Genomic DNA, 25,397 nt, shown 5'->3' with positions numbered 1-25,397 from the left:
TAACAACATTGTTTCACATAAAACACAATTAGAGGTTTTAAAACATCTATATGTATGAGATTCTTCCTATTCTAAATGCTTGTATCTAAAAGGATATAACTTTGAATTCACACATAAGTAACGTTTACGCTTTTGTTTTTGTGTTTTTTGTTTCTATTTTGGTCATATACAATTAAGAGCGTATACTGTTCATTTTTATTCATTTTTTTACAGAATATAGACTTTTTTGGGACTTTTTATGTTAAAGACATTTCCATACGAAAACGGACCAATCAGAAACCACTCTATTCACAACATACAGACGTCATACAGCCGCAAATAGATTGGATAACAATATCACATGACCACAGATCCGGACCAACTGAGGAGTACTATTACAACACATAAACGTCACCATCTTTGTTTTGCAAGGCTACATCACGATTGGACGCATTAATCACATGATATTACAACCGGGCCTGATTTAGAACTTCATGCTAAGAACTACTTGTTTGAGAACTCATTAGACATATATTCTTTGATTGGTTGGCGCAACAAAACTGGAATTTGATTGGCTAAATTTCGTATTGATGATGAACTAGAAATATAAAATCGCCAAATTTATTCCAAAAAGCGGCATTGAGATTTTAAATTGTTTTGATTTGAAAGTTAGTTCATTATCAATATATTATTGTTTTTATTTCATTTTATTTAAAAAATACTATGTAAATCCAACTTCCTGCTTGGAACAGGAAATTGGATAATCAGTGCACCTGTATATAAACCGGCTTGTCAGATACAGCAGACATACTCAGTCATTTGTCTTTACCACTTTTTATTTCTGTTTTTAAATTTTGCTCTTGATAAAGACGTTTAAACGTTGAAACGCGTTGAGCTATTAAAAAACATATTTTTATGAAAGTTGAAAGACTGCTGACTTCTTTCTTCGCTGTATCAAGCCGGATTTCCTGTTTTTAAGGAGTAAGTTACTACTTTGTTTATTCTATGCACACTGGATTATTTGTCATTGGAGTCTCCATCTATTTACAGCCAAATAACAGGCTTCACAGGAACACCACACATCCTTCTTTGGAGACATACGTTCTTGGAGCTGAACTGCTGCAGCATATGGAGTGAGTATACTGCACCCATATTTATCTAGTAGCTATATACACCTCAAGCCCTTTTTTCTCTTCATTATCAGAGAAAAAATCATTTTACAGACCAGCGCCATCTATCTTCCTACAACGTTCTATCCACACAGTCCTAGAGGAGAGACTGTAAGAAGGCTGCGGTCTACCCTAAAAGGAGAGTATTAGTTCTTAGTTTGTGAACACATCTGTTTATCCATCAATATTGTATATTTATTCATATTGTGTATACTTTTTGCTTGTATTTCCTTTTGTACCACATCCCCCTAGATATGCCAAGAAAGCTAATTTATAACCTGCAAATACTGCAAATCAAATAACTGTTTTAATATTTTGTTTTTTTGGGCTCTTTCTAGGGAATTTGGGACAAAGCACAATTTTTACACAAAACAGTATTAATTGTCCCTTTTTAAATGATAAAATGTCTATCATGCACATGAAAGAGTCCTATTTAAATGTCAATTTTTGTATGAAAAAGTTTAATAGATAAAATAGAAGATGCAACCGCTACTCAAGCATAAAAACATTTATTTGAAAACACACACACAAGATATGCTCAGAAAAAAATAAAATGTGAAAGATATCAATATGACTTAGTATGAATCTGGAATGTCCCCTGAGTCTTCTCCTGGTGCCTGCAAATAGTTGGGATCACACCGCTGATCTGCAGAAATGCGCATCCAAAACCGTCATGGAAAGGAGTACGGTGGTTCATATAGTCCAGCAAAGCCCCTTTGCATTTCATCTTCCAATGGGAGACTTCCAGATTTGTACTTTTTCATTTTTGTGGGTCCCAGCAAGTCTTACGTGTGTGTTTTTAAATAAATGTTTTTTGTTTTTTTTTAAATTCTTTTTATTGCAGTAAACAGATTCAAGACATATCTTTGAAAATTGAATACAGAGATCTTCCCTGTGTCACATCCAAAACAGAAACACATAATTAAAAGTAGAACAAAAACAAAAAGACTCTACATATAATTGGTTGGCATATGCATTGAAACTTCACAGAGTCTTCTCAACACAAAGGAGAACATAGGGATTTCCCAAGATTGTCCATTAGTTTTCCCTTGGATTTACAATAAAGTCTTTTATGGTCTAAATCCGTGTGTTTTTTCTGTTTCCATAGTTTTAACATTAAAGGGATACAGAACCCAAATTTTTTATTTCATGATTCAGATAGAGCATGCAATTTTAAGTAACTTTCTAATTTACTCCTATTATCAAATTTTCTTCATTCTCTTGGTATATTTATTTGAAAAGCAAGAATGTAAGTTTAGATGCCGGCCCTTTTTTGGTGAACAACCTGGGTTGTTCTTGCTGATTGGTGGATAAATTAATTCATCAATAAAAAAAAAGATGCTGTCCAGAGTCCTGAACCAAAAAATAGCTTAAATGCCTTCTTTTTCAAATAAAGATAGCAAGAGAACGAAGAAAAATTGATAACAGGAGTAAATTAGAAAGTTGCTTAAAATGGCATGCTCTATCTGAATCACGAAATAAAAAATTTGGGTTCAGTGTCCCTTTAATACATAACATTTTAAACAACAATATTTCAATCAACTAGTGGGATAGGGTCAGGGAAGGAAAAAGGGGGAAGAGAGAAAAAAAAAGGGGGAGGGGGTCACTTTGTTAGAAGAGCATTTCTTCAAAGGGGAAAGAATCCGTGCCTTGCCTTGGTTTTCCCCAAGTTCAATCATGGGTTTCCAATCCCCTCTAAGATTCAGCTGGAGCATCACCTCCTAGTGGGCAAAAGGCTGCAGGATCTGCTTTTGCAGGGCTGTACGAAAAGTAGTGATAAGAAGTCGCCATTTTTTTAAAAAAAGGTTGCAATCTGCGAGTTGTGTCTAGCTTTACATCATATTGCTCCACATAGAGCTGTTTCATCAGCAGATGTTTAAACTGAGCTATTGTTGGGGGTTGTTTAGATATCCATCAATTAATAATACATTGTCTAGCTAAGAGTGTACACAGTGTAAGCAATCAGTGATATTTCTTATAGGTGTCATCCAACTTAAAAATATATATGTAATATAGTCCTTATGTAGTAGTCTGGTTTGCGCCTCTCTATAGGTGACTACAAGTGTTGCTTGCTTCGTGAGATCTAAACTATCTTTCACATCCTGTATCGTCACCTCCGTGGGGATGTCGGGTCTCTGTGAAGTCAAATGCCCAGATAGCTAAGTCCCTCTGAGGCTTCCACGAACGGATAGCTATGCTCAGAGTTCGAGTGTCTGTGCAGCCACAGTACCTCTGATTTGGACATTTTTATCCTATATCCTGAGAGGTTGCTGAAATCCGCGATCGTGCATAGCATACGTGGCAAATGATATCATCCGTGTATAACGCCAGATGAAGTGGAACCCCTCTCACTGTAATCCCTGGAAATATTTGCCTTAACTTCAATGCTAGTGGTTCTACACCAGGTTAAACAATAGTGACGATAGGGGGCAACCTTGTCTGGTGCCTTTCTGTAGTTGGAAGTCAGATGAGAAAAGCCTGTGAGATAGGATGCATGCCACGGGAGAATTATACATTTTGCCAATAATTTCCAGAAACAGGCCCTCAAAACCGAACCTTTTCATGGTGTTAGGCAGATGAGGCCATTCCACTCAGTCGAAGGCCTTCTCTGCATACAAGGATAACAGAAAGGCCTCTGACATGCGCCTCACATCCCCTCCCCTGGGACCAGTAGTGGTCTATAACCTGCAGCACTCTGCAAAGGTTTATCACCAACAAACGTTTGAAAACAAAGCCCATTTGATCCGGATGCAACAAGTCCAGGAGAATTACTTTTAATCTATTCGCCATGAATTTCATGAAAAGCTTGTATTCTGTGTTCAATAGCATTATTGGTCTGTAAGACTCTGGTAGTGAGTGGTCTTTACCCGGTTTAGGGATGAGGGTAATGTGTGCTGAGGTAAAGCTGCTGGAGGGGGATGTCTCTGTTAATAAAAAAAGCATTATATAGTCTAGTTAATGTGGGGGTGAGCTGAGGCTGAAGGATCCTATAAAATTCAGCAGGCAAACCGTCCGGGCCTGGTGCCTTACTGGACAAGATGGAACTCAAGGTGAAGGTCAGTTCGTCGCTAGTTATGGGGGCATTTAAAATTGTTAATCTGGTCCTGTGTCAGTTGAGGTGGTTTCAGTGATTGCCAGAACTGGGCCTGGGTTCCCTCGGGCGCTGCGTCCTGTCGAGTATATAGTTGTGCGTAATACTACGCAAAGCAATGCGCAATATCTGCAGGTGTAATGTAAGTCCTGCCCTGTACTCTAAGCCCCGCTATCCTAGTCTTTACCATCTGTGGTTTTGTCAGGGTTGCTAGCATCTTGCCTGCCCTATTGCTGAATCTGTAGAATTTGCCTGCCATCTTTAACAGCCCTGCCACGGCCTGTTGTTTCGTGAAAACCTCAAGGTCTGCTTTTGCAGCTATGTACTCTTCATATGTTGCCTTTGTCTTGGTTTGAAGGTGCGTCTGATATGCTTGTCCCAGTTGCTTTTATAGGGATTTATATCTATACTGTGTCTTGTATTGTAATTTGGAGACATAAGAGATTATGGAGCCTGTTAAGACTGTTTTCGCCATCTCCCAGAATAGCTGGGTGTTATCTAGATGGGCTGCATTATCAGTGGCATAGTCTGTCCAAGCATGTTGCAAAAATTTAGTAAATTGCTTCTGACAATGTCAGATATGTAGGGAATCTAAGTGTGTTCCTATTCGTACGTGGCCCCTGAACCCCCAATGATAGTTCCACTGGTGCATGATCAGATAATAAAATGTCATGTATTCTACACTGATGGACCTGGGTTACTAGTTCACTAGCAATCAAAAATAAGTCTATTCTGGACAAGGTATGTTTAGTCCTTACCCTCTGGGTGCTGTAGTCTCCAAATGTCACATGTACCTAGGTCTGCGTCAAACATACTGACATTTTTTGTTTCATATCTAGTTTTATAGTTTGTTTTTGGATCTACTACGGAGTGGGGTTCTAACCAGAGCCTATCTAAAGTATGTGTGGGGGAGATATTAAAATCGCCACCTTTTATCAGGTTCGATCCTATATGTGGAGCTAAGTGTTTTATCAAATCCATCCAAAAACCTATCATTCTGTGATTGGGAGCATAAAGATTACAAAACACATACCTAACAGAGTTCACCATCGCATGTACTATCATAAATCTTCCGTCCGCATCTGTGTATGTGTGATTTATACTGGCCGAGATCCTCTTTCCAAATGCAATAGCCAGACCACGGCTTGCACTAGTATGAGACACGAACACTACCTGCCCCACCCAATCCCTTTGTAATTTTTGGTGTTCCCAGTCTGTCAAGTGTGTCTCCTGCAGTAGAGCTATATCTGTTCCCATTTTTCTAAGATGAGTAAGGATTGACCTACGTTTTATAGGCGAGTTGAGGCCTCCCACGTTCCATGTGACTATTTTAAGTTACATATTTAGTTAAGGGGTTGTGCATGTAGCCCGTAACTTGGCCCTGAAAAAAAAGTGTGGTGGGGGAAGGGAAGAGGGGCAAGGGAACAGCGAATACATCTCAAAACAGTATACATAACGTACATAATGTTTATCTGACATTTCTTGTTCACAATCAAATCTAGGCGGCACCCACCAGTGATTAGCTTTTAGCATATTTTGACTGCTGCCAGAAGGAGAGGTAACTAAATATTTATTGCAACCTGGATTCCTATGCCCCTGAAACATCTGTACGGAAAGTTAACATAAGGTGAGGTGTGGTCTGAGTCCATTATCTACACAGCTTTGTTTCTAAGCAGTGCTTGTAATTACCCTTCCCTGAATAGGAAGTCAACAGCTGAATCCCTCCCGGGCCAAGCTCCTGCACCACTCAAGATGTACCCAACCTGAAATTGTCCCGCCCCCATTATGGGGACAATAGTGAGGTGAGGTGATTACGAGTTGTGCGTTAAGGTAAAAAAGCAGCGTTCACAGGTTCTAACGCTGCTTTTTCACCCCTGCTGCTATTACGAGTCTTGCAGGTATAGGTGTACCGCACACTTTTTTGGCCTTACCGCAAACCAACTTACATAAATTTCGTAAAGGCTTTTTTCTATGGGACTTTCATAGCGCTGGTATTACGAGTTTGTCCTGGGAGGACAAAAAGTGAGCGGTACACCCTCTAGATTCCTAACGCAGTAGTTATGAGTTTTACACTACAACGCTGTAGAAAAAAACTCCTAACTAAAGTGCTAAAAAGTACACTAACACCCATAAACTACCTATTAACCCCTAAACCGAGGCCCTCCCGCATCGCAAACACTAAAATAAAATTATTAACCCCTAATCTGCCGCTCCGGACATCGCCGCCACTAGAATAAACATATTAACCCCTAAACCTCCGTACTCCCGCTTTGCAAACACTAGTTAAATATTATTAACCCCTAATCTGCTGCCCCCAACGTCGCTGCCACTATTCTAAATTTATTAACCCTTTAAACCTAAGTCTAACCCTAACACCCCCTAACTTAAATATAATTAAAATAATTTAATAACTAAATAATTCCTATTTAAAACTAAATACTTACCTATAAAATAAACCCTAAGCTAGCTACAATATAACTAATAGTTACATTGTATCTAGCTTAGGGTTTATTTTTATTTTACAGGCAAGTTTGTATTTATTTTAACTAGGTAGAATAGTTATTAACTGTTTACTAACTACCGAGCTAAAATAAATACAAATTTACCTGTAAAATAAAACCTAACCTAAGTTACACTAACACCTAACACTACACTACAATTAAATAACTTACCTAAATACAAAAAAAAACACTGTTTGTTCCGGAGCTCCCGGTGGCCAGAACTGTTGGAGATTGTTCTGCACACTGTGGTAGGCGGCCGGCGTGGAAGTCCTTACCCGGCAAGTCTGCTGTGTGGGGTTAGGTAGTTCTAGAAGTGCTATGTGGGGCAGTTTTTTCACTCTGTTGTACAGAGCTCCATCGATGTGTGACTGCACAGTTAGCTCGCCCACTGGAAGTCCCAAATAAATGTTTTTATGCTTGAGTCGTGGTTGCACCTTTCGTTTTATCTAGTTTTTTCAGATTTTGCGTCTTTCGTTGTGGGACGTGGGAGTCCCTTTCAGGAGGCAGAAAACCCACTGACAGCACTACGTAGGAATCACGCTGAAGAAAGCACATTGGCGCTCACTTCTTCCATAGCACATCTAGATTAAGGACAGAGCTTGTTCCAATTAATTGATTTAGTGATTACTGTTCAGTTGCCACCATTTATTGATATTTTGTCATATTGTTTGATTTTGATTTTCTGATAATTAAAAAAAAATTCTGATAATTTTAGCAGCCACTATTCTCTAGACAGTTGTTTAAAGTGCAGCGCCCAGATCCATCCTCGATCTTTTTGTTTTATGAAAAAGGTTAATTTAATCTGTATATATTGGTTATGAAAGTACAGGGATTGTGTGGCCTTAAAGGGACATGAAACCCAAAATGTTTCTTTCATGATTCAGATAGAAAATACAATTTTAAACAACTTTCTAATGTACTTCTATTATTCAATTTGTTTCATTCTCTTGGTATCATTTGCTGAAGGAGCAGCAATGCACTTCTGGTTTCTAACTGAACACATGGGTGAGCCAATGACAATCAGTATATATAGTCTACATCCTGCCGCAAACATCTACGCAATATTTCCAAAATTCGCCCTTTTCTGAGCGCTGACACCACAAAGCAAATAATCCACTCCCTTGTTATCTCCCGACTTGATTACTGCAATAACCTACTCGCTGGCCTTCCTCTTTCCCACCTCTCCCCCCTTCAATCCATCCTAAATGCCTCTGCCAGGCTGATCCACCTTTCCCGTCGATCTGTATCTGCTGCACCTCTCTGCGAGTCCCTTCATTGGCTCCCCATTCACAGCAGAATCAAATTCAAAATTCTCACCCTTACATACAAAACTCTCACCAATGCCGCTCCCCTCTACCTATCCTCTCTAATACACAAGTATACTCCAGCCCGTCCACTAAGATCCAACAATGACCTGCTCCTTGCATCCGCAACTATCACCTCCTCTCATTCTAGACTGCAGGACTTCTGTCATGCAGCACCTACCCTCTGGAACACTCTCCCTCGTGCTGTCAGGCTTTGCCCTAATCTTTCTTCCTTTAAATGTTCCCTGAAGACTTTTCTGTTCAGGGAAGCCTACCACCCAACTCAATAATAAATTAACTTCACTTATCTAACATTTCCCTCATCTAACTCTGTATTAACATCTTTCCAAATCTTGCAGTCTTCACCTCCTGTTTCTCAACCTCCTACCCTTCTAGATTGTAAGTTCCCACGGGAATGTATTGTTTTACTTAAATGAATTGTATCCATGGACAGCGCTGTGGAATATGTTGGCACTTCATAAATAAAGTATAATAATAATATATATATATATATATATATATATATATATATATATATACAGCCACCAATTAGCAACTAGAACCTAGTTTTTTTGCTGATCCTGAGCTTACCTAGATAAACCTTTCAGCAAAGAATAACAAGAGAAGGAAGAAAATTAAATAATAGAAGTAAATTGGAAAGTTGTTTAAAATTGCATGCTCGGTCTAAATCATGAATGTCTAATTATGACTTTACTGTCCCATTAAGGACTAATTGCTAATTGGCTAAAAGGCAAACTGCCCAATGCTGTATTGGTAAACAATGACATACATTGAGAGCAGTGTTTCTCAACTCCAGTCCTCAAGTACCCCCAACAGGTCAGCTTTTCATGATATCCTAACTAAAGCCAGGTGAAATAATCTGCAGATCAGTAACCATGGTTACTTACCTGCTCTCACCCATCAGCTGATTATTTCACCTATTCTCTAGTCAAGATATTAATGAAAATCTGGCTTGTTAGGTGTACTTGAGTATTGGAGTTGAGAAGCACTGATTAAAAGTACCCTTTCTGATATGAAACAAATTAAAAACAATTAATTTAGTATCCCTTTAATAGCTTGAACAAAATGGCAAATTTGGGTGTCAATTACTCATTAATTATAACAGGTTGGCTCAGCTACCACTTAAATGAAAATGATTTTAATAAAATGAACTGACCTGACTATAATCCCCTGGGCAATAAATAACATGCAAATGTGAGTCAATGAAAGTATTAAAACATAACATTTTTTTCCAGCTTTACATACAAATGTATTTATTGATAAAACACGTAACTTGTTTGTCTTTAGGAGATTATCCTTAGATGTCTTAGAAAGTCGGGGTGGGTGGTGTTAGTCACTATATGATAATTAAACAACCTTCTGCCTTTATATATTTATTTATATACAACATTTTCTTTATATGGTGTAAAACCATTATTAAATTAACAGTACAACGTTAGACAACAAATAATTTTGAACCCTCTTACTTTAATGGAGACTTTTTTTCCACCAGGTATGAAAATATTTCTTCATAGAATAATAAATACATTGTGAAATTAAGTGTTGTTTTTAAACAAAACTCATAAATGACGTTCCTAAATGAGAACACTCAGGTATCTCAATTTGCTAAGGGAACAAGAAAAAAAACAAAACAAAATGCCAGCTGGCTGAATAGCTGCGTCACCCATATTGTTATAGTGGGGTGTTGGCTGCTTAGAAATTATTAACCCACTAATTGTTGGAGATCTCTGGAATTCATTGTCTGCCAGTATAGTTTCATAAGTCATCCTATGTGCAGCTGGATCCCACTACACATTATATATACGTCAGCTGCAGCTTTACAGCTGGGCAGAGCCATACGTTGAGATCACAAGCAAGCTTTTGACGTGAGTTGTAATTAGTGTATTGGGGAACCTTAGACCTATTTGCTTTGTGCTGTATCTGGATCTGATCATAATACATACACTCAGTGGTGCTCCTGTTTTACAACAGGACACAACTCAGCACAGAATTGTCAAGTTCACAATTTCTTCTCATAAGACACACAAATGAGGCCAGGCTGTAACAGCTCCCTTCTGCTGTGCTCTGTAAAGACCAATATTTCCAAGTTCCAAATGAATCATCCAGCGTTAAAGGGACATTAAACTGCTGGGCACAACTAGAATAGCAAGGTTATTACACATCATGCTATTGTTTTTCCTCTTGTGCCGGCAGCTCTCTTTAAAGCAGATATCTTATTTAACCCCTTGCTAGTTCCCCATCTTGATACTGGGTTCGGACATCTTGGAGCTAAGGTATTTTTGCAGTTTGTGACAGAAGCAGCGCACACTGACAGATCAGCGATGTTGCCGGCGTTCTAACAGCTGTATTAAGCACTTTGGGTTAGAATGCATACTATAAAGCCGGACTGTTATATATTTGCAGTTGCTGCATTGCTCTATATTATTTGTGTGGCCTTTGTTATATATGTTATTTAGCTTTTAAACTAACTGTGTATAACAACTGTAGAAATATAAACCTTCTACTCTGTATTGTGTGCGCTGACCTGAAGCACACAATACAGCCATAAATAAGTGAGTGTTCATCACTTCTTTCACAAGGTATAAGTGAGCTCCAAGAGGGGGGTGCTCAATATATGGAGGTTCACCAACCAGCACCTATAAAGGGTTAAAATAAGAGAGCTGCTTTGAAGAGAACAACAGACACAGGAGAAAAACAATAGCATGGTTAGTAGTAGTCATTCTGTGTACAGCAGTTTAATGTCACTTTATGCACTGTGTATCTGTTTGTGTTGTATGATATGTTTTAAATAATAGCATTTTGTTTTTCTATAGATGTTATTTTATCTTTGTTGTGTATTGGTTACTGTGTAAAGCTCCCATCTTAGAATATTGTCCTAAACATCCTCCTACTTCTAGAACTGCAAAGATTGCTAAAGCTTTATAATACGTCCAAGACCAACGGGCAACAATTGGCAGCACAACATCCAATCTATTATGCAACTTTTGGAAGCTTCTCTAGAGGTCACAGTGGTGTCATTTTTATCGCCCTAAATAAATATCCTATAAATATCTATCAGCAAGATTACAAGTTTTGCAGTCAGGCTATACCGCTGAAACATTGGCCATTGCGCGCTGAATATGCAGGTCTCCCGTATTACAAGTCTCGGTGGTACGACTCTACCGCTAGCATTTTAGCCTTTACACAACTCTCCATTCCGCACTCAAAAAATATCTTTTGAGTGCGGGATTTTCAATGCGCTCATATTACAGGTTGTGCAGTCCGGTTATAATGCTAGCGTTATAGCTTATACATCCTGCTATCTGAGACCAGTAGTTATGGATTTTGCAAAACAAAAATGTTTCACAAATCTCATAACAAAAATGTTACAAAGTACACTAATACCCATAAACTACACTAATAACCCCAAAACCACCATCTCCCGCATTGCACATACTTTATTAAACTTATTAACTTCTAATCCGCCGCCCACCCACATCGCCAACACTAAAATAAAGTATTTACTCCTAAACCACCATCCCCCTGCATCGCAAATACTATAATAAACCTATTAACCCCTAAACTTCCGGCCCCACACATCGCTACTACTATAATAAACCTAATAACCCCTAAACCACCAGCCCCCACATAACTAAATTAAACTATTAACCCCTAAACCTAACACCCCCTAACTTTAAATTAAACTTACAATATAACTACCTTCAAATAAATAAAAAACTTACCTGTAATAATGGGATACTTGTATAGCGCACAACCTCAAACTTAATCGACTTGCGGCACTGATAACAGGTATTCTTATTACCCAACTTAATGGTAATCATTTTACAAACCTCAGAAGGATGAAAGGCTGAGTGGACCTTCCCGCATCACATTTAGGGAGACTTCCCCAAGTGTCATAACTTGCATAAATAAAAAGAGAGAAGCACTCAACCTGAGAACGAACGGGTTTTATTTTTAGAATTAGGGTTTGGGCACTTAAAAAATGCTCTTTAAAGGGCAATGCCCATCCAAATGCTCTTTTCAGGGCAATGCGGAGCTTAGTTTTTTTAGTTAGGATTTTATTTGTGGGGGTTGGTTGTGTGGGTGGTGGGTTTTACTGTTGGGGGTTCTTTGTATTTTTTTTTACAGGTAAAAGAGCTGATTTCTTTGGGGCAATGCCCCACAAAAGGCCCTTTAAATGGCTATTGGTAGTTTAGTTTAGGTTTTTTTATTTTGATCAGGCTATTAGATTAGGTGTAATTAGTTTAAATATCTGATCATTTCTTTTTTTATTTCTGTGCAATTTAGTGGGGTTTTTTTGTAATTTAGGTAATTGTATTTAATAAATGTAATTTATTTAATTGTAGTATAAGGTTAGATGGTAGTGTAACTCAGGTTAGGTTTTATTTTAAAGGTAAATTTGTATTTATTTTAGCTATGTAGTTAGTAAATAGTTAATAACTATTTACTAACTAATCTACCTAGTTAAAATAAATACAAACTTGCCAGTAAAATAAAAATGTAGTTTTAAATAGGAATTATTTAGGTAATGCTAGTAAGTTTTATTTAGATTTATTTTAATTATATTTAAGTTATGGGGTGTCAGGGTTAGGGTTAGACTTAGGTTTAGGGGTTAATAAATTTAGTATAGTGGTGGCGACGTTGGGGGCGGCAGATTAGGAGTTAATAAATGTAGGTAGGTGGCGGCGATGTTAGGGGCGGCAGATTAGGGGTTAATAATATTTAACTAGTGTTTGTGATGCGGGAGTGCGGCAGTTTAGGGGTTAATATGTTTATTATAGTGGCGGCGATGTCCGGAGCGGCAGATTAGGGGTTAATAAATATAATGTAGGTGTCAGCGATGTCAGGGGCGGCAGATTAGGGGTTAATAAGTGTAAGATTAGGGGTGTTTAGACTCAAGGTTCGTGTTAGGTTGTTAGGTGTAAACATAAATTTTGTTTCCCCATAGGAATCAATGGGGCTGCGTTACGGAGCTTTACGCTGCTTTTTTGCAGGTGTTTGACTTTTTTTCAGCCGGCTCTCCCCATTGATATCTATGGGGAAATCATGCACAAGCATTTAAAACCAGCTCACCGCAGCTTTCAGAAGCGCTGGTCTTGGAGTGCGGTATGGAGCTCAATTTTGCTCTATGCTCAGTTCTTGCCTGTTAACGCCGGGTTTTTATAAACCTGTAATACCAGCACTGTAGGGAAGTTAGCGGTGACAATAACGTGCAAGTTAGCACTGTACCGGTCATAATGCAAAACTCGACGATAACTATTTAAAAAATAAAAATAAACTAAAATTAATAAAAACTAAATTACAAAAAAACTAACACTACGAAAAAATGAAATAATCTAACATTACCAAAAAAAAAACACTAAAATTGCGAAAAATAAAAAAACACTCTAGATTACGAGTTTTGCGTTAACAGGGGTGCGGTGCTAACGAGCAGTTTTCCCTCACCGCTCACTTGCAGACAGCGCTGGTATTACGGGTACCCGGCGTTAACCGCAAAAAAGTTAGCGAAGTGCAAAATTTAGTTTCACATCTCACCTCAATACCAGCGCTGCTTACGTTAGCGGTGAGCAGGTAAAATGTGCTTGTGCACGATTTCCCCATAGGAATCAATGGGGGAGTGCCGGCTGAAAAAACACCTGCAAAAAAGCAGCGTTCAGCTCTTAACGCAGCCCCATTGATTCCTATGGGGAAACAAAAGTTATGTCTATACCTAACACCCTAACATGAACCCAGAGTCTAAACACCCCTAATCTTACACTTAATAACCCCTAATCTGAAGCCCCTGACATCGCCGACACCTGGGTAATATTATTAACCCCTAATCTGCCGGCCCTAACATCGCCAACACCTACCTACATTTATTAACCCCTAATCTGCCGCCCCCAACATCGCCGCCACTATATTAAATGTATTAACCCCTAAACCTAAGTCTAACCTTAATCCCGCCTAATTTAAATATCTTTTAAATAAATCTAAATAAAATTACTACAATTCACTAAATTATTCCTATTTAAAACTAAATACTTACCTTTAAAATAAACCCTAAGCTAGCTACAATATAACTAATAGTTACATTGTAGCTATCTTAGGGATTATTTTTATTTTACAGGCAACTGTATTTATTTTAACTAGGTACAATAGTTATTAAATAGTTATTAACTATTTAATAACTTCCTAGTTAAAATAAATACAAATTTACCTGTAAAATAAAACCTAACCTACGTTACAATTACACCTAACACTACTCTATAATTAAATGAATTCCCTAAATTAACTACAATTAATTACAATTAAATAAAATGATCTAAAGTACGAAAAAAACACACTAAATTACAGAAAATAATAAAATAATTACAAGATTTTTAAACTAATTACACCTACTCTAATCCCCCTAACAAAATAAAAAAGCTCCCCAAAATAAAAAAGCCCTACCCTACAATAAATTACAAATAGCCCTTAAAAGGGCCTTTTTGCGGGGCATTGCCCCAAGTAATCAGCTCTTTTACCTGTAAAAAAAATTCAATTCCCCCCAACATTAAAATCCACCACCCACACAACCAACCCTACTCTAAAACCCACCAAATCCCCCCTTAAAAAACCTTACACTAACCCCTTGAAGATCACCCTACCATGAGACGTCTTCACCCAACCGGGCAGAAGTGGTCCTCCAGATGGGCAGAAGTCTTCATCCAAGCCGGGCAGAAGAGGTCCTCCAGACGGGCAAAAGTCTTCATCCAGATGGCATCTTCTATCTTCATCCATCCGGCGGGAGCGGCTCCATCTTCAAGACATCCGACGCGGAGCATCCTCTTCATCTGGAGTATTCTTCAACAATGACAGTTCCTTTAAGTGACGTCATCCAAGATGGCGTCCCTTCAATTCCGATTGGCTGATAGAATTCTATCAGCCAATCGGAATTAAGGTAGGAAAAATCCTATTGGCTGATGCAATCAGCCAATAGGATTGAAGTTCAATCCTATTGGCTGATCCAATCAGCCAATAGAATGCGAGCTCAATCCTATTGGATTTTTCCTACCTTAATTCCGATTGGCTGATAGAATTCTAGGTTTTTTTAAGGGGGGGTTGGGTGGTTTTTAGAGTAGGGTTGGTTGTGTGGGTGGTGGGTTTTAATCTTGGGGGGGAATTGTATTTTTTTTTTTACAGGTAAAAGAGCTGATTACTTTGGGGCAATGCCCAGCAAAAGACCCTTTTAAGGACTATTTGTAATTTAGTGTAGGGTAGGGCTTTTTTTATTTTGGGGGGCTTTTTTATTTTGTTAGGGGGATTAGAGTAGGTGTAATTAGTTTAAAAATCTTGTAATTATTTTATTATTTTCTGTAATTTAGTGGGGGTTTTTTCCGTACTTTAGATAATTTTATTTAATTGTAATTAATTGTAGTTAATTTATGGAATTAATTTAATAATAGTGTAGTGTTAGGTGTAATTGTAACATAGGTTAGGTTTTATTTTACAGGTAAATTTGTATTTATTTTAACTAGGTACAATAACTATTTAATTACTATTGTACCTAGTTAAAATAAATACAAAGTTGCCTGTAAAATAAAAATAAACCCTAAGATAGCTACAATGTAACTATTAGTTATATTGTAGCTATCTTAGGGTTTATTTTATAGGTAAGTATTTAGTTTTAAATAGGAATAATTTTGTGAATTGTAGTAATTTTATTTAGATTTATTTAAATTATATTTAAGTTAGGGGGGGTTAGGGTTACACTTAGGTTTAGGGGTTCATACATTTAATATAGTGGCGGCAACGTTGGGGGCGGCAGTTTAGGGGTTAATAAATGTAGGTAGGTGTTGGCGATGTTAGGGCCGGCAGATTAGGGGTTAATAATATTTAAATAGTGTTTGCGATGCGGGAGTTCGGCGGTTTAGGGGTTAATATGTTTATTATAGTGGCAGCGATGTCCGGTTCTGCAGATTAGGGGTTAAAATTTTTATTTTAGTGTTTGTGATGTGGGGGGGCTCGGTTTAGGGGTTAATAGGTAGTTTATGGGTGTTAGTGTACTTTTTAGCACTTTAGTTAAGAGTTTTATGCTACGGCGTTGTAGTGTAAAACTCTTAACTACTGACTTTTAAATGCGGTACCAGGCTTGACAGGAGAGGGTCTGCTGCTCACTTTTTGGAAGACTCGTAATACCGGCGCTTTGCAAGTCCCATTGAAAACAGAGGATACACAATTGACGTGAGTTGATTTGCGGTATTTCCGAGTCTGGCCAAGTCTGGCCAAGTGAGTGGTACACCTGTACCTTCAAGACTCGTAATACCAGCGGGCGTTAAAAAGCAGCCTTGGGACCGGCCAACGCTGCTTTTTAACCCCAATGCAAGACTCGTAATCTAGGCGACTAAGATCACAAAAAGTAATAAACAACATTAATCAAAAGAATAAAAATTAAACCTAATCTAATAGCCCTATAAAAACAAAAAAGCCACCCCAAAAAAAACACACCACCTAACCTAAAAATAAACTACCAATAGCCTTTAAAAGGGCCTTTTGTAGGGCATTGCCCTAAGTTAAACAGCTCTTTTACCTACAAAAATGACACATTTCCCCCTAAAAGTAACCCCCACACACACAACCAACCCCCAAAATAAAAAACCTAAGTCTAAAAAAAACCTAAGCTACCCTCTGGCCCTAAAGGGGCATTTGTATGGGCATTGCCTTAAAAGGGCATACAGCTCTTTCGTGCCCATTAAAAAAAAAAAAACCTAATCTAAAAAAAAACCCCACCCAAAAACCCCCCAAAAACCTAACACTAACCCCAGAAAATGTACTCACTGTTCCTGAAGTCCGGAAGTCCAGGCGGAGTAAAGTCTTCATCCAGGTGGCGAAGATCTTCTTCCAGGGCAGCAGTTAGTGGGGTTTTTTTTAGATTTAGGCTTCTTTTTTTTTTTTTTAATGGGCACAAAAGAGCTGAATGCCCAATACAAATGCCCCTTTAGGGGCAATGGGTAGATTAGGTTTTTTTTAGATTTAGGTTTTTTATTTTTGTAGGTAAAAGAGCCTTTTTAACTTAGCGCAATGCTCTACAAAATGCCCTTTTAAGGGCTATTGGTAGTTTATTGTTAGGTTAGGTGGTACTTTTATTTTGAGTTTTTTGGTTTTTATAGGGCTATTAGATTAGGTTTAATTTGTATTATTTTGGATAATTTAGTTTATTATTTTTTGTAATCTTAGGCCTAGATTTGGAGTTTGGCGGTAGATGGGCTGTTAACGCTACGCAGGCTTTTTTCTGGCCGCACCATAAAATTAACTCTGGTATCGAGAGTCCAAAAAAATGCTGCGTTAGGCTCCAAAAAAGGAGCGTAGAGCATTTTTACCGCAAATGCAACTCTCGATACCAGAGTTGCTTACGGACGCGGCCAGCCTCAAAAACGTGCTCGTGCACGATTCCCCCATAGGAAACAATGGGGCTGTTTGAGCTGAAAAAAAAACCTAACACCTGCAAAAAAGCAGCGTTCAGCTCCTAACGCAGCCCCATTGTTTCCTATGGGGAAACACTTCCTACGTCTGCACCTAACACTCTAACATGTACCCCGAGTCTAAACACCCCTACCCTTACACTTATTAACCCCTAATCTGCCGCCCCCGCTATCGCTGACCCCTGCATTATATTATTAACCCCTAATCTTCCGCTCCGTAAACCGCCGCAACTTACATTATCCCTATGTACCCCTAATCTGCTGCCCCTAACACCGCCGACCCCTATATTATATTTATTAACCCCTAACCTGCCCCCCACAACGTCGCCGCCAGCTACTTACAATAATTAACCCCTAATCTGCCGACCGCAAAGCGCCGCCACCTACGTTATCCTTATGTACCCCTAATCTGCTGCCCCTAACACCGCCGACCCCTATATTATATTTATTAACCCCTAATCTGCCCCCCTCAACGTCGCCGACACCTGCCTACACTTATTAACCCCTAATCTGCCGAGCGGACCTGAGCGCTACTATAATAAAGTTATTAACCCCTAATCCGCCTCACTAACCCTATCATAAATAGTATTAACCCCTAATCTGCCCTCCCTAACATCGCCGACACCTAACTTCAATTATTAACCCCTAATCTGACGACCGGAGCTCATCGCTACTATAATAAATGGATTAACCCCTAAAGCTAAGTCTAACCCTAACACTAACACCCCCCCTAACTTAAATATAATTTACATCTAACGAAATTAATTAACTCTTATTAAATAAATTATTCCTATTTAAAGCTAAATACTTACCTGTAAAATAAATCCTAATATAGCTACAATATAAATTATAATTACATTGTAGCTATTTTAGGATTAATATTTATTTTACAGGCAACTTTGTAATTATTTTAACCAGGTACAATAGCTATTAAATAGTTAAGAACTATTTAATAGTTACCTAGTTAAAATAATAACAAAATTACCTGTAAAATAAGTCCTAACCTAAGTTATAATTAAACCTAACACTACCCTATTAATAAATTAATTAAATAAAATACCTACAATTACCTACAATAAAACCTAACACTACACTATCAATAAATAACTTAAATACAATTTCTACAAATAACTACAATTACATAAACTAACTAAAGTACAAAAAATAAAAAAGAACTAAGTTACAAAAAATAAAAAAATATTTACAAACATAAGAAAAATATTACAACAATTTTAAACTAATTACACCTACTCTAAGCCCCCTAATAAAATAACAAAGACCCCCAAAATAAAAAAATTCCCTACCCTATTCTAAATTAATAAATTTAAAAGCTCTTTTACCTTACCAGCCCTGAACAGGGCCCTTTGCGGGGCATGCCCCAAGAAAATCAGCTCTTTTGCCTGTAAAAAAAAACATACAATACCCCCCCCCAACATTACAACCCACCACCCTCATACCCCTAATCTAACCCAAACCCCCCTTAAATAAACCTAACACTAAGCCCCTGAAGATCTTCCTACCTTGTCTTCACCTCAACAGGTATCACCGATCTGTCCTGGCATCCGGTGCTGAAGAGGTCCAGAAGAGGCTCCAAAGTCTTCCTCCTATCTGGCAAGAAGAGGACATCCGGACCGGCAAACATCTTCATCCAAGTGGCATCTTCGATCTTCTTCCATCCGGTGCGGAGCGGGTCCATGTTGAAGCATCCGACGCGGATCCATCCTCTTCTTCCGGCGTCTCCCGACGAATGACGGTTCCTTTAAGGGACGTCATCCAAGATGGCGTCCCTCGAATTCCGATTGGCTGATAGGATTCTATCAGCCAATCGGAATTAAGGTAGGAATATTCTGATTGGCTGATGGAATCAGCCAATCAGAATCAAGTTCAATCCGATTGGCTGATCCAATCAGCCAATCAGATTGAGCTCGCATTCTATTGGCTGTTCCGATCAGCCAATAGAATGCGAGCTCAATCTGATTGGCTGATTGGATCAGCCAATCGGATTGAACTTGATTCTGATTGGCTGATTCCATCAGCCAATCAGAATATTCCTACCTTAATTCCGATTGGCTGATAGAATCCTATCAGCCAATCGGAATTCGAGGGACGCCATCTTGGATGACGTCCCTTAAAGGAACCGTCATTCGTCGGGAGACGCCGGAAGAAGAGGATGGATCCGCGTCGGATGCTTCAACATGGACCCGCTCCGCACCGGATGGAAGAAGATCGAAGATGCCGCTTGGATGAAGATGTTTGCCGGTCCGGATGTCCTCTTCTTGCCGGATAGGAGGAAGACTTTGGAGCCTCTTCTGGACCTCTTCAGCACCGGATGCCAGGACAGATCGGTGATACCTGTTGAGGTGAAGACAAGGTAGGAAGATCTTCAGGGGCTTAGTGTTAGGTTTATTTAAGGGGGGTTTGGGTTAGATTAGGGGTATGTGGGTGGTGGGTTGTAATGTTGGGGGGGGGTATTGTATGTTTTTTTTTACAGGCAAAAGAGCTGATTTTCTTGGGGCATGCCCCGCAAAGGGCCCTGTTCAGGGCTGGTAAGGTAAAAGAGCTTTTAAATTTATTAATTTAGAATAGGGTAGGGAAATTTTTTATTTTGGGGGTCTTTGTTATTTTATTAGGGGGCTTAGAGTAGGTGTAATTAGTTTAAAATTGTTGTAATATTTTTCTTATGTTTGTAAATATTTTTTTATTTTTTGTAACTTAGTTCTTTTTTATTTTTTGTACTTTAGTTAGTTTATGTAATTGTAGTTATTTGTAGAAATTGTATTTAATTTATTTATTGATAGTGTAGTGTTAGGTTTTATTGTAGGTAATTGTAGGTATTTTATTTAATTAATTTATTGATAAGGTAGTGTTAGGTTTAATTATAACTTAGGTTAGGACTTATTTTACAGGTAATTTTGTTATTATTTTAACTAGGTAACTATTAAATAGTTCTTACCTATTTAATAGCTATTGTACCTGGTTAAAATAATTACAAAGTTGCCTGTAAAATAAATATTAATCCTAAAATAGCTATAATATAATTATAATTTATATTGTAGCTATATTAGGATTTATTTTACAGGTAAGTATTTAGCTTTAAATAGGAATAATTTATTTAATAAGAGTTAATTTATTTCGTTAGATTTAAATTATATTTAACTTAGGGGGTGTTAGTATTAGGGTTAGACTTAGCTTTAGGGTTTAATCCATTTATTAGAATAGCGGCGAGATTCGGTCGTCAGATTAGGGGTTAATAATTGAAGTTAGGTGTCGGCAATGTTAGGGAGGGCAGATTAGGGGTTAATACTATTTATGATAGGGTTAGTGAGGCGGATTAGGGGTTAATAACTTTATTATAGTAGCGCTCAGGTCCGCTCGGCAGATTAGGGGTTAATAAGTGTAGGCAGGTGTCGGCGACGTTGAGGGGGGCAGATTAGGGGTTAATAAATATAATATAGGGGTCGGCGGTGTTAGGGGCAGCAGATTAGGGGTACATAAGGATAACGTAGGTGGCGGCACTTTGCGGTCGGCAGATTAGGGGTTAATTATTGTAAGTAGCTGGCGGCGACGTTGTGGGGGGCAGGTTAGGGGTTAATAAATATAATATAGGGGTCGGCGGGGTTAGGGGCAGCAGATTAGGGGTACATAAGTATAACGTAGGTGGCGGTCGTCAGATTAGGGGTTAAAAAAATGTAATCGAGTTGCGGCGATGTGGGGGGACCTCAGTTTAGGGGTACATAGGTAGTTTATGGGTGTTAGTGTACTTTAGGGTACAGTAGTTAAGAGCTTTATGAACCGGCGTTAGCCCATAAAGCTCTTAACTCCTGCTTTTTTCCTGCGGCTGGAGTTTTGTCGTTAGAGCTCTAACGCTCACTTCAGAAACGACTCTAAATACCGGAGTTAGGAAGATCCCATTGAAAAGATAGGATACGCAATTGACGTAAGGGGATCTGCGGTATGGAAAAGTCGCGGCTGAAAAGTGAGCGTTAGACCCTATTTTGAGTGACTCCAAATACCGGCGGTAGCCTAAAACCAGCGTTAGGAGCCTCTAACGCTGGTTTTCACGGCTAACGCCGAACTCTAAATCTAGGCCTTAGTGTTTTTTTATTTTCTGAATTTTTAGTGTTAGTTTTTTTTTGGTAATGTTAGATTTTTTAATTTTGTAAATTAGTTTTTTTTAATTTTTATTTTATTATATTTTATTAAAATAGTTATGTTAGGTTTATTTATAGTTTAATCTTAATCTTGGGTTTTTTATTTCACAGGTAAGTTTTTATTTATTTTAAGATAGTCATATTGTAAATTTAATTTAAAGTATAGGGGATAGTTAGGTTTAGGGGTTAATAGTTTAATTTAGTGTGTTGCGATGTGGGGGTGGGGGGCAGCGGTTTAGGGGTTAATAGTTTTTTTTATAATAGTAGCGATTTGGGGGGCTGGGGTTTAGTGGTTAATAGGTTTATTTAGGTGTTAGCGATGCGGGGGCGACGGTTTAGGGGTTAATCACTTTATTTTGTGTCGGTGATGTCAGGGGGCAGTGAATTAGGGGTATTTAGACTAGGGGTTTATGTTAGGGTGTTAGGTTTTTACATAACTTTCTTTTCCCCATAGACATCAATGTGGATTGCGTTACGGCGATCGCAATTCCGCAATTGCAGGTGTTAGTTTTTTTCTAACACTTTCTCTTGCACTATATCGCTCAACAAAAGAAGGTTTTTCAGTAACTTGTAATGGCAGCGCTATGGAGAGTTTAAATATGTATATATATATATATATATATATATATATATATATATATATAAAATATATATATATATATATATATAAATATATGTGTGTACATACAGTATGTATTTATGTATTTATATGTGTATATATGTATTTACAGACATATACACACATATAAACACATAAATACATATGTACACATATAGACACATGTGCATTGGAACCCTTTTACACTGAGCATTTACTGTAAATATTTCACATTTCAATGTTCTGCACATAGCAAAATATGTTCAATGTATTTCTAAATAGATCTTCTTATATATATTTCTGTATATATCTATACCTATATATAATCATGTATATATATATATATATATATTTGTAAAAAAAACAGCATATCTATGTGTATTTATATATACTGTATACTGTATATAAATATGTATTTATGAATAAATAAAACATTCTTCTATGTGAAGAACATTGGAATGTGAAATATTCAAATTTTCATGTCGGGGTTAGCGCACTTGAGAATATGCGATTAGGTTTGCGCTCGAGTAGTGTGTTAGTTTTTTCTCCACTTTTTTTTCTCCATTGACCTCAAGGGGCAAAAAGGTTATTGCGCACGCATGTCAGTTTAGAGTTCAAGAGAAAAACAGAGCAACCCGACGTGCGCAAAAACCTCACTTCTAGCGGAGTTAACGATTGAACAAGAGAGTTAAATAGCACTTCACTTGTAATCTGGCCCTGATTTTTTATTGTGTAACCAATAAAAGGATTAAATTGCCAAGTAGTCCTTCAGAGGACTGAGGCGCATCCTATGAGGCCTTTGACTGATATTTGTTGGTTTTTGATGTCCTATAGCAGGAGTGGAGAACTTTTTTGAGTGCCTAATTTGGTAATATCCCTAATTAAAGCTGAATTGATGATATATAACATGGATTGACAATAAAAATCGTGCATAAAAGGGAAATTGTACTAATCGCTTTGTTTTTACAAAAAAATTGATTGTATGTAAACCAAGAAATGTGTTAAGTAGCACAACAATTGAATGCTACCAAATTTGTTAGAAGTGTCACATTAAAAGTCATGCCATAGGTTTGCCAAACGGTGTCCTAGATTTTCAGTGGAAGGTGGGGATTCCATGGGGTGGGTGTGTATATGCTGGCTCAGAGTCACCCCAAGATACTGAGTGGTTTGTTGCAAATGTCCTCTCAGTTATTCACAAATAGACAAGATGCTACAATTGACCAAGTAGAGTTTATTATTCTCTCAGTAAAGACTAATTAGGTCACACAAGATATACATATATTCTCAAAGGTAGACTTCTCTTGAAAATCCCTCTAAAGCAACACATTCTTGTATTTAATGTTTTCAGCAGCCAGATCCTTTTATAAGGGTGGGCAAACAGGTCAGCTGTGAGGGCTGGGCAAGTATGCTCCCAGCCTCTCTCTCAAGGAGCGGAACTAGCATTAGTGCAGTAACACCTGTGCGCAAGTACAGGAGGTAGCGGCAATGATGGAATCAGGACCAGTGCAAAACCTGACAATTAACTATGTTAGTTTATTCCTATATCCATTGCATCAGTGCTGGTCGATGCAGTTTTTTTCAACACTGCTGCATTATCGTTTTCATTTTACCGGCTCTCTCCCTTCAATATATCCACCTTTGGTGCTCTCCATCAATAATTGGCAGCACATGTCAAAAGACAATGGGGTGCTTAGGTGCTACTGGAATTTAGGGCAGACAATGATAAGTAAGTGTCATAAAGTTAGTATATAACCTTGTTTATATGTTTTATAAGGTGTTCTCCAGTTGCACAAATATATATGGGTGTATATATGCGTGCATATGTATACGTGTGTGCCTATTCTTGTGTGTGTATAGATGTTTGCATGTCTGTACATGTGCATATATATGTGTATGTCTGTTTATCTATGTGTGAATATGTATTTGCATGTCTATGTATCTGTATATGCATGTTTGTGAATTTATGCATATATGTGCCTTGATATGTTTGTCTGTGTACATGTGTATGTGTGGGCAAGTGTCACTGTATATGAGGAAGTGTCAGTGTATGAGTGAGAGAGTTTGTGTATTTTTGTGTTTGTATGAGTGCTTTTGTCTGTGTCAATCTGTTATGTATGTCTGTATACATATGTGAGTTTGTGTGTCTTTGTTCCTGTGTGTGTGAGTTTGTATAGGTATGTCTATGTCTATATGTGTTTATACTATAGTATGTATGTGCTATAGTGCAGTATTTTTGAGGAAACCAGGGACTTCATGTGCAACTCATTGACTGATATTAACTGCCCATCCATGTCATTGGACCTCATTAATTCTATAATCCCTTCTGTGGGGTGTGCAACCAAAGGCCACAAACAATTTAGAATTAATTTTGAAGTCAGACTCAGAGAATACTATCTTGTTATCTGTGCTTATCGTTAATTAAAATTTTAAAAATTCAATTTCTCAATTTCCTTCTCCTCCCTGTATGTAGTGTTATCTCTCAGGGCCCGGTGATCTAAAACTCTCCACTCTGTGAAATGATCTAAGATGTCTTGTCCATACTGTGAGGTCCTTCAAATTTTATCTCCCTATACAGGTGTCTGGATGTGAATGAAAAACACCTACATTAGAATATAATGCTAGAAAAACCCAAGAGATTTTGTGAGATTTCTCTCCATGCTGGAGAGTTTTTGATCAGCATGCCCTTAGTGAGATATGAAAGAAACAGGAGGGGAAAAGTTGCATTTTAGAATTTGGGGGGGGGGGGGGGTGTAAAACTTTTGTAATTTTGCCCTAGGAGCCAAATTCACTAGAAACTGCCCATGCTTAACAATAAGCATGAATACTGCGAAGCGATCTAACCTCTACTAGCCCAGTCTGCCCTACTGTAGGAAGATAGAGAGTCAAGGGACCACTCACAACCTGTAAAACTCAGTGTAGCAAACAGCAAATCTCTTTCCTGCCTGAGCATGCGTCTTTTCAGTGTCAGGGGGAGTGCTGTTGTTTAGAATGTTACAAACTGGAATCAATGGCTGAGAGGCTCAGCTCACCACAAGCCTTTACTGATGCACTATACATTAACACAGTGTTTCATCAGAGGCCAGGGGTAAGAGAGTAATGAGACTAAACTTAGTAGCTGAACTCTCTCTAGTACTTTAATC

Source organism: Bombina bombina, chromosome 1 (assembly GCF_027579735.1).
Source record: "Bombina bombina isolate aBomBom1 chromosome 1, aBomBom1.pri, whole genome shotgun sequence".
Taxonomy (NCBI): Eukaryota; Metazoa; Chordata; class Amphibia; order Anura; family Bombinatoridae; genus Bombina; species Bombina bombina.
Note: the sequence above shows the minus strand (reverse complement) of the source record.